At 40.5% G+C, this 9,351-nt stretch overlaps 2 pseudogenes; one reads left to right on the plus strand and one right to left on the minus strand.

Moving 5' to 3' along the window:
* LOC110050389 (ATP-dependent DNA helicase Q1-like) overlaps positions 1-2,527 on the plus strand; it is a 3,482-nt pseudogene extending 955 nt beyond the window's left edge.
* A 503-nt stretch (positions 2,528-3,030) lies between these two features.
* On the minus strand, positions 3,031-8,164 carry LOC110050397 (uncharacterized; annotated as a pseudogene).
* Positions 8,165-9,351: the final 1,187 nt, after the last annotated feature.

Genomic DNA, 9,351 nt, shown 5'->3' on the forward strand with positions numbered 1-9,351 from the left:
GAAAGAAAGTTTTACCAAGGGGGTGAATGATAGGCAAGACGAAGGATAGGGGAGGGGGTGGGGCGAAGAAAATCTCGCCTGCCCGAGGTCATTGTTCTTTTAGGAAACTCCGTTCGCCCACGAACGGAGTTTCTGATTGGTGCGGCTTGACCCTGCCTGTCAATTGTCTGTCAGTCAATTTCGTTTCGTTCGTGCGGGTAAGAAACATGGCGAACTCTGTCAAAAGTGATGTTGTTAGTTTTGATTCCGCTCTCGAGGAATCTCTCAAGCATTTATGTGAACTTGGAATGTCTCGCAAATTACGAACGGAGCAAAAAGACTCAATTTCCACACTGCTAGCCGGAAAAGATCTGTTGGCAGTGCTTCCCACTGGCTTTGGGAAAAGCTTAATATTTCAGATGTTGGTACTCGTCAAACAAATAATGACGGGGAAACCTTCGAGCGCGGTTGTCGTGTGTCCGCTTCAAAGTATCGTCTACGATCAATTAGCAGAAGCCTCGTCAATGGGATTGACAGCAGCTGCGCTCACGGATTGTTGTTTGGAAGATATAGAGTCCGGCAAATATCAACTCATATTTGCTTCTGCAGAAGAGGTTTTGTCCAAGCCATTTCTTTCCTCACTGAAAAAAACAGCCTCACTGTTCCATCAGAATATGTGTGCAATAATCGTGGACGAGTCGCATACTGTGGACACTTGGACCGGTCAAAGGTTTGTTTCCGTTTAAATTATTATTGTTATACCGAACTATTGCTTACCTGTATTTATTTCCTTTACTGGTACGAAAAGGCTTGCTGATCTTCATGGATACTCGTAGACTTATTGTACTCTCATAATTATCTCAATTTTAGATCTTCGAAGAGGGGGAAGAAAATTGCTTTCCGTGAATCTTTTGGGCAACTTGGCCAGCTGCGTTCATTTTGCAAGCAAGGTAATAGAGCTTAATTCGTGATAAACAGCGTTCACGCTTTGACACGTTTGCACGTGGTTATGACTGTGTTGAAGTGAAAGCTACAACATTGTATTGAAATGTTTTTATGGTGTTTGCCCAGTAACTGCGAAACGGAAAGTTTCCTTTGTTTTAACTACTTCATTTTCCTTTTTTTTCCTTATAGTTTTTGTGTTTCTTTTGTAAATTTTGCTATTCCATATTCCTCTCTATTTTTAAGGTACTCCAGTTGGTGCTCTTACGGGAACAGCAGACCAAATGACTCAAGAAACTATAAAGAAGGTCCTGAACCTTGCACAAGATGTAAAAATCATTTACGTGAGTCCAAATCGTTGTAATTTGCGTTTTTCTGTAAAGAAGGTAAAAAAGCAGATGCAGTTAAAGGAGTTGGACTGGCTTGTTACCCTGTTGAGAAATGAGGGTGTCAATTGCCCAAAGACAATTGTGTTTTGTAACACAATAAATGAAATAGCACTAGTCACAAATTATTTAATGTCCAAGCTGGGAAATCAAGTGTTTTCTCCGGCATATTCTCCTGTGCAGGACAACTCTTTGATTGGAATTTATCATTCAAATTCCTGGAAAAGTAGCAAAAACAGCCTGATGGACCAGTTCAAGGGTTGTGGAGTTAAACGTGTCATTGTGGCAACAACAGCACTTTGTATGGGCGTAAACTTTCCCAATGTCCGTTTCATAGTTAACTGGGGCCCAGCATGATCAATCCTAGACCAACATCAAGAGGCTGGAATAGCTGGGAGGGACGGGAAAAAGTCACATGTCGTTATAATTTATCACGGTCAGCAAGTTGGACATTGTGAACCGGAAGTGAAAGACTTTGTCCGTGCAAAAGGCTGTTTTCGTGTTGCCGCGTACAAAACTCTTGATAATTCAATTCAGCCCATGGAACCTCTCCATGACTGTTGCTCTTTTTGCTCTGAGCTTTGCAAGTGTGGGGGTGAGAGTTGCAGTGCAACCTCTCTACCCTTTGAGGTTAGTGAACAAGCAGTGGAGAACCTTTTTGAAACTAATGGACATCTTAGGCAGGTTACATGCCAGGACAGAAATGTATTGAAGGAAGCCTTGTACGAAGTTCTTAATGGGATGAGCAGTGAAGCACCTGCCCTAGATGAAAGCTCAAGTCATGGTTTCTCGACACAACTAATTGATGACGTCATACGAAACTGTCAGAGCATTTTTACTCTAGAAGATTTGGTCACTGGTTATCCTGTATTTTCTATTTCAAATGCCCTGAAAGTGTTGGAAGTGATTCAAGAAGTGGTTATGGACATCCCTAATTTCGAGGAATCACTGGCACTCATCACCCAAAATTTTAATGGGTCATTCTTGCAAGTGGAACCGGCTACCAGTGAGTGCTTTGACTTTGATAGTATTACTTTAGGTATGGACAGTGATCCCGAACTGGAGGAACTCTAATGTTTTTGTTTATATTATAAAAGTATTTATGTGCAGTCCAGAGGTTAGAGAGAGCAAGAAGACCATAGTAATATTTTAGTTTCTTGAATACTTGAGGTTTTCAGTTCACTAATTTTATTGTGTTTGCTGAGACAAAAAAATAAGAATTGTTTTTCTTATGAATAGTGCACCTTGATTTTGTACTTAAATCATTCTTTTGAGTGACATTGTTGAGTATATCATTCAAGCTAACAGCAAACAATGTAATGAAATTTTGTAGCAACCCATACCTTTGTTTTTCATTAGGCAATTGAACTTATTGTTAATGCAGTGTATGAATCCTGACTTTTTCCTTCTGAAGACAGCTTAACATTTACTTTGTTCTTATTAAATATAACAACTGTATTAATGCAGGAGTATGGGAATAACACACTGCCAAGATACTGGTTTTTGATTAATACTTAAGAAAATTTAGGATAGTGGCCTTGCCTATTTTTATGAATCGTTGATTTTACTGTTTGAACTAGGCATTCGCACAGATGACAGTTTTTGGGGAACCATACAACAGCATGATACTGAAAGTATTTTCATGGAAAATGTGCACTCTGTACTAACATTTTTGTTTTGATAGTACACCCTGCGATTACATTTTGACTCTGTTTGTCCACAATTAAGATTGTCTTTCCTGTTGGTAGATGGTGCCCCACAAGTCAATATGCTCTCTAAGCCAATTGTGTAAGTCCCTGTAGTCAAGGCCACGCAGCAGATTACGTTCAAACTGTGGAAAGGATGGATACCCCTCTCAACCAGGGTGTTTCTTAAAAGCAAATTGTGTCATCAGGTCAATGATGATCTGATTTACTGCTTCTTCCTCCTTTGGTATCCTTCCAAAGTGGTGTTCTGTTACAATGCAGTCTCTGTCAACTGAATGGTAGACGAGCTGTCTTGATTCAAGTGTCCCTGCTGTTCTTTCTGCATTTTGCTCGTCAAGGTTGGCTCCAAGACTGCGCCACATACACTTTATGACTTTGTTGTCATGCTCCTTTTGCAAGTCTAGGGAAATATTCCGTCCTGGGAGGCCACTGACATTGTAGGTGCGGTTCCACTTCAGCTGTAGTGCTTGAGATGGGGGGAGGATAGCAATGCATTTCACTAAATACAAGAGAACAGTATAGGCATACTTATAATGGCCATTGTTCCTGTAAAGCAGTAAGGAAAGTTTGTAGATATCAAAGAGCCTGTCACCATCTCCTTCTTTCACAGCATCCTTAAATTCAAATAACACAAGCCCAAATGCAAGTTTGGCACTGTGATAATTGAATTTATGGTCAGCTTTATTCTCTTCCAGGGGAATCTCATCTGCATCTAGCTTTTGGCCATGTCGCTGCTCTTTGTGTCTACAGAAACAAAGGAGTATAGAATAAATCTTAAGTGTGAGACTGTCTATCTTACCACATTTTGTGGCTTTGTTGCACTGTTAATGTTAATGCTTTTCTTAAGACAAAGTGAGGAATTTTGCAGTTTTGGATACACCGTGTAAGCTCACCTGTTATGGGTTATTTTTGTCTTGAAAACTAAACCACAGTGCACTCTGCAAAAGTAATAACCAAATGGATCTCGTATGTCAGAGCCATTGTCAAATGACAGACTGTGTGCTTCAACTTTATGCCTGAAAGGTACAAAGAGAGTGCCTTTGATAAGATAACTGAGCATACTGTATTGTCTTTCAAGTGAAATCTGCAACCCAAACACTGATATTTTATGACAATATAGTTTAAATTAAGCCTTTTGATCATTAATTAATGACACTGAGTGACATGTCTTGATTAAATAGGACAAATTTTAAAATGTAAAAAGAGGTTTAAATTATAAGGTTAATTACATTTTTATATTTAGAAATGTAGAACAACTTCCCTTACCTTACTCTTCCAGAGTGATATGCATAGTTCCTCTCGCAGTTTCCTGCACAGCATTCCCAGCGGGAACCATTGTTGAGAGCTGCTTCAAGTTCAGTAGTTTGAGTAACTAAGGAAGTTAGCTCATCAGTGTTGAACACATACTTTTTCACATGTTTTTCGCATATCTCCAGAAGCCACTGAGCTCTCAGCTCCTTTGAGAGAGTGGTATCAGGCATGGGTATTTCAGGTTTATCTAATTAAATGAAGGTGAAAGAAGAATGATGTCAAGTTATAACATTTGCAGATAATGTTATAGCAATTTACTTAATATGCCCCCTTATTATAAGCAATCGATAAATCTATATCAATCAATAAAATTAGCTAAATGACATGGGTTGGTATCAGTTAATCGATTATCAATTTCTACTCACACAAAAGCCATTCATCAATTTACATCAATTGGCAAAAAGTCATATCCAGACTTCTCAACACAAAGCATATACCATGTATATGTGTATATAATTCTCATCTGCAGAGGCCACACTCCTTTTGGTCAGCACCAAGAATCGTGACCTCTAGCCCGGCCTGATTTTCTGAGGAAACAATATTATTTCTGGATTACCTGTGATTTTGTTCATGCCTGTCATCTCCATGAATGAAGCACATATGTGTGCCTCGGTCTCTCTTGCATGAAATTCACTATATTCATTGTAGTGGTTTTCCACACCTTTAGAAGCATTCGTCTTCCCTGTCCTGTTGATGCTTACCATGGAAGTACCCACCTCAGCAGCAGATGAATGATTGACAAACATCTTAAACTGTCTAATTTGTAAGAGAAAACAGAATTGATATGGGTATAATATTATTTTGTTGTAGAGCTAAGTACAGGTAAATCAAAGGGTGTTTTTTAATAGAAAAAAAATTCCTTTTGCAAACTGGTTATTCTCACAGATAAATGACGTGTTACCATGTTGTCATGTCAGTGAATTATAAAAATGTTAGTTACCTTATACAATGTGAATTTGGCATGCCAGTCTGCAAACTCTGTATTGATTCCCTCAAGTCTCTCATAGCCATCAATTCCATCCCTGTAAGTCCATATGACATTTCTTGCTCGCTCTTCAAATAGCTGATCACCGTGGAGGGGTATCTGTGCAAGAATTTTTTTCTTGTTTTCATTGATTAAACAGGGTACATACTTCTCTTGGTTGTGCTGGAGGAGTTGGGCCATGTCTCCTGCTACATTTGGATTCAAAAATTGCATTCCTAGAAAGCACTAAAAAATGAAAAGTTAATGTGATTACATTGAGTCATTATTTTTTAGCTGGGTTTTTTACCTTTTATATCCTTACATTTACCTGCTGTACTTATTGTTTATTTAACATTAGTAAGTAAATATTGTTGGCAATGTTAAGGAATGTGTTGTTGTTTGATAACAATTTCTCTCTTTTCCTGCAATTAAACAGTGTAAGCCTTTTGTTCTACTCCACACAAAACCAGTACGCAACATCACAAAGTACATAAATTTTACAAAATATAACTCTAACAGACAGGAAGACTCACAGAGTCAGACTGTTGAGACATCTCTTTACTGTACTTGTGAGGAATGTGTCTCACAACCACATCTTGGAAGGATTGGAATGGAGGTAAGTACTTTGTAATTACTCGGCTGACAATAACTGCCCAATTTCTCACAAGGCGTGTCTGGACAATTCGGTCTGGTAATATCTCTGCCAGCTGAATGTCTCCTACTTTTTTCTGACTCCGTTGAGAGTCCAGGTTTGGATCTTGCACTCTGTCAAGAACAGCAAATTGATGTGTCCAGTGGATGGACCGGTTCTTGTGCTGTTGTGATTGCACCCGCGCTTGAATTTCATAGTCAATGTTGTCACCAACCAATCTGAAAAGTAAGAGAAAGAATGGATATGATTATTTAATGACACTCAAGAAGGAAGATGTGACGATATTTAAAGGGGCTAGGTCACGGAATTTTAGGCAATTTCAGCACTGATCAAATGGTCACAGAATTAACTAAAATATCACAAAAATGGCTCAAAACTATAGAAGACCTCAAACAAAACTCAGGAAAGCCCAGAAGGGACATGGATGGACAAAACTGGAGAGGATTGAAATGCATTTCATTTTGGTAAATTTGAAAAACATTGTCCACCTTTTTTCAAATTTCTATCAGTTTATATCAAAATGTCACTTACACAGCTGGAAAAGCATTCTCAGTTCGGTAGCCGTGATTTCGCAAATGAAAGACTCTTGCTCTGCCAATTTGACGTGGAGAGCTCATAATTAATAACATTAAACAAAATTACCTCAAATAGCGTGACCCAGTCCCTTGAAGTTATGATTACTTCTTTGCATTTGCGTACCTTAACTGATTAATTATTTCAATAAATTACATTTTCATGGAAACATTAATGTCAGATATCCAAATTTTTACAATCTGAATTTCTACAATAAAGGTGACAGTTTGCTGTGAAATCGGTTTAAAAAAAATAAGGATGAAATAAAAGCTTACTTGAAAAAAGGTAGTTTTGTACTTGTGAGAGTTCCAACAACTGCTTGTAGGCAGTCGGTGGTGTAAACATCTCTCCCTGCTCTCTCCTTTTCTACAACCAGCATAGCTTTCAGTGCTTTGTACCCAGTAGCTGAATAGAATTTGTACAATCGAAGAGTTTGCTCGCTAACATCAAGTGGTGTGGCGATTTGCTTCTGGAGAACTTCTCGGGCTAACATAAGAGCGCTGCGATTCTCCACGATTTGCTCCTTCCAAAGTTGTAATTTACCCTCCAATTGTTCGTTCATTTTCTTCTGCATGGTGACAATGGAATCTGGAGACATGCATAGTCCCAAGCGATTCAAACGTGTCAAGTCGTCGTGTTTAACACCACTGTGAAATAATATAGTCGAAATTCGGTAATGCGCTGCAGACGCTTTGGCGTTTCTTACGCGGGCTATCGTTGCTGTCGCTAAACCTAGAGCGTTGACTTCTGGGCCGCACACTTTTAAGGCATCTTGTGATACACCACTAGCACCTAGAGCGCAATGAAACCAGACGGGACAGAAAATTCTCACCTCTTCCATGAACAGTTTGTTTGAGAAACCAGCAAGTTCGTCCGGATTTCGCACTTCCAACATATATTCAAACTTCATGTATTCGTCAAATTCCTTTGATACGAGTTTACAGATTCCTTTGTATAGTTCAGGCATAATTTCCACATGCTTTAGGATTCCATTTGAAACTTCTCGCCATTTCTTGGCGGCAATGTTCTTCACTAGTGTTTTAGTTTGAGAATCTCTAGGAATTCTCACAATCACGTTTCCAGACTCATTAACATACAAGATTTTAACGCCATCGCTAGGAAGATTTTCCACATTTAGTTTACAAAGCATGTCGTTTTCCCCTTCCAAAGAAGCGGATGAGGTGTTCTCTCTGTTTTCGCCTGCAAAGGCGAGAGACTTTCTTGACTTCGCGGGAGAAACTTCCCTGAACGGAGTCTTCCCTACCGGGGAAGTAATACGTACTGATTTGGATTTCCTCCATGGCGGACTAGCCTTCTCCGGCGTGTTTAGAGTTCTTTTGCTTGTTTTAACCGGGGTAGATGTCGTTGCAATTGCTGCCCTCTTGACAAACTGATACAACTGGCCCAAGTTTCGAATCTTACGGCCACATGGGTTGCAGATACGATCGGAATATTTTGAAGATTCTTGTGTCAACGGTAATCCAACTTGACGGCAAATTTCGCTCAAAACAACACCAAAGCACTCTTTCCGTTTCGAGGGTTTGAAAAGGTTCTCGGATGAAGAGTGGCTTTGCTTACGGAGATTGCCGAACTGTACTTTGAAAGAAACTTCACAAAGCCTACAATTGTCATTCGCGCTCTCCTCCGACATTACGGAAAATGTTACTGTATGACAGCTCGACTCCACGTGTTTGTGTTTTTGTTTTTGTCGGAAGAGACTTCCGGTGTTGAGAAAACCTCATTTTGATTGGTTACCCGCTCATTTCCGGAAATGCGGTGAAGCGCAACTAATCAGGAGGCGTTTCGCATTTTAACAGGCTTTTTGGGCAGGCGTCTTCTCATTTTTCCCCTCCCCCTTCCTCCACCGTCTAACATGGCGGTCGCAAGGTTGTAATGCTAACTCGCCCTAATAAGACGCCTGCACTGCAGGCTACATTCATGTCCAATACACCCAACTAGAGTCGATTCGTCTGAGGCACTTGACGATTCGACTCAATTCGCACGGAGTCGATCTGCATCACCGGAAGTTAACACCCGTGAAATAATGGTACATGAGCGTTACTCTTCTTGAAACGTGACGACAAACTTGAGTCGACTCGTGTGAGATACTTAACCATTCGACTCGATTCGCACGGAGTCGATCCGCACCACCGGAAGTCAAGACCCGTGAAATAATGATACATGAGCGTTACTCTTCTTGAAACGTGACGACAAACTTGAGTCGATTCATGTGACGTACTTAACGATTCGACTCGATTCGAACGGAGTCCATCAACCTCATTCCCAGGGTCTCTCATCTTACTGCCCCCTTCGCTCGCTCCAGGGGGCGGTAAGATGAGAGACCCTGGGAACGAGGTTCAGAGTCGATCCGCACCACCGGAAGTCGATACCTGTGAAATAATGATAAATGAACGTTTGTCATTCTAAAAATGTGGCGACAAACTTCGGTCGATTTGGTGAAGCACTTAATGAAGCGACTCGATTGGTCGGGAATGTTTCCCGCAAAGTGGAATCGTTTCCCTGGAAGTCTACTCGCAGTAGGCAGTAACTGGGGTGTGAATTTTCTGACGATTCGAGTCGATTCGCCTAATTCGTCGCGAATCGTCTTTTGCAAAGTTGAATCGTCTTACCGGAAATCGACTTGCGGTAGGCAATAACAGGGGATGTGAAATTGTTGCGATTCGAGTCGATTCGGCATTACAAAGTCGAATCGTCTCACCAGAAGTCGATTCGCACTAGGCAATAACTGGGAGTGTGAAATTGTTGCGATTCGAGTCGATTCGCACGATTCGTCGCGAATCGGCCTTGGAAAGTCGAATCGTTTCACCAGAAGTCGAC

The sequence above is a fragment of the Orbicella faveolata genome, unplaced genomic scaffold (genome assembly GCF_042242905.1).
Source record: "Orbicella faveolata isolate gen_17 unplaced genomic scaffold, um_ofav_v1 contig_12, whole genome shotgun sequence".
In the NCBI taxonomy this organism is placed as follows: Eukaryota; Metazoa; Cnidaria; class Anthozoa; order Scleractinia; family Merulinidae; genus Orbicella; species Orbicella faveolata.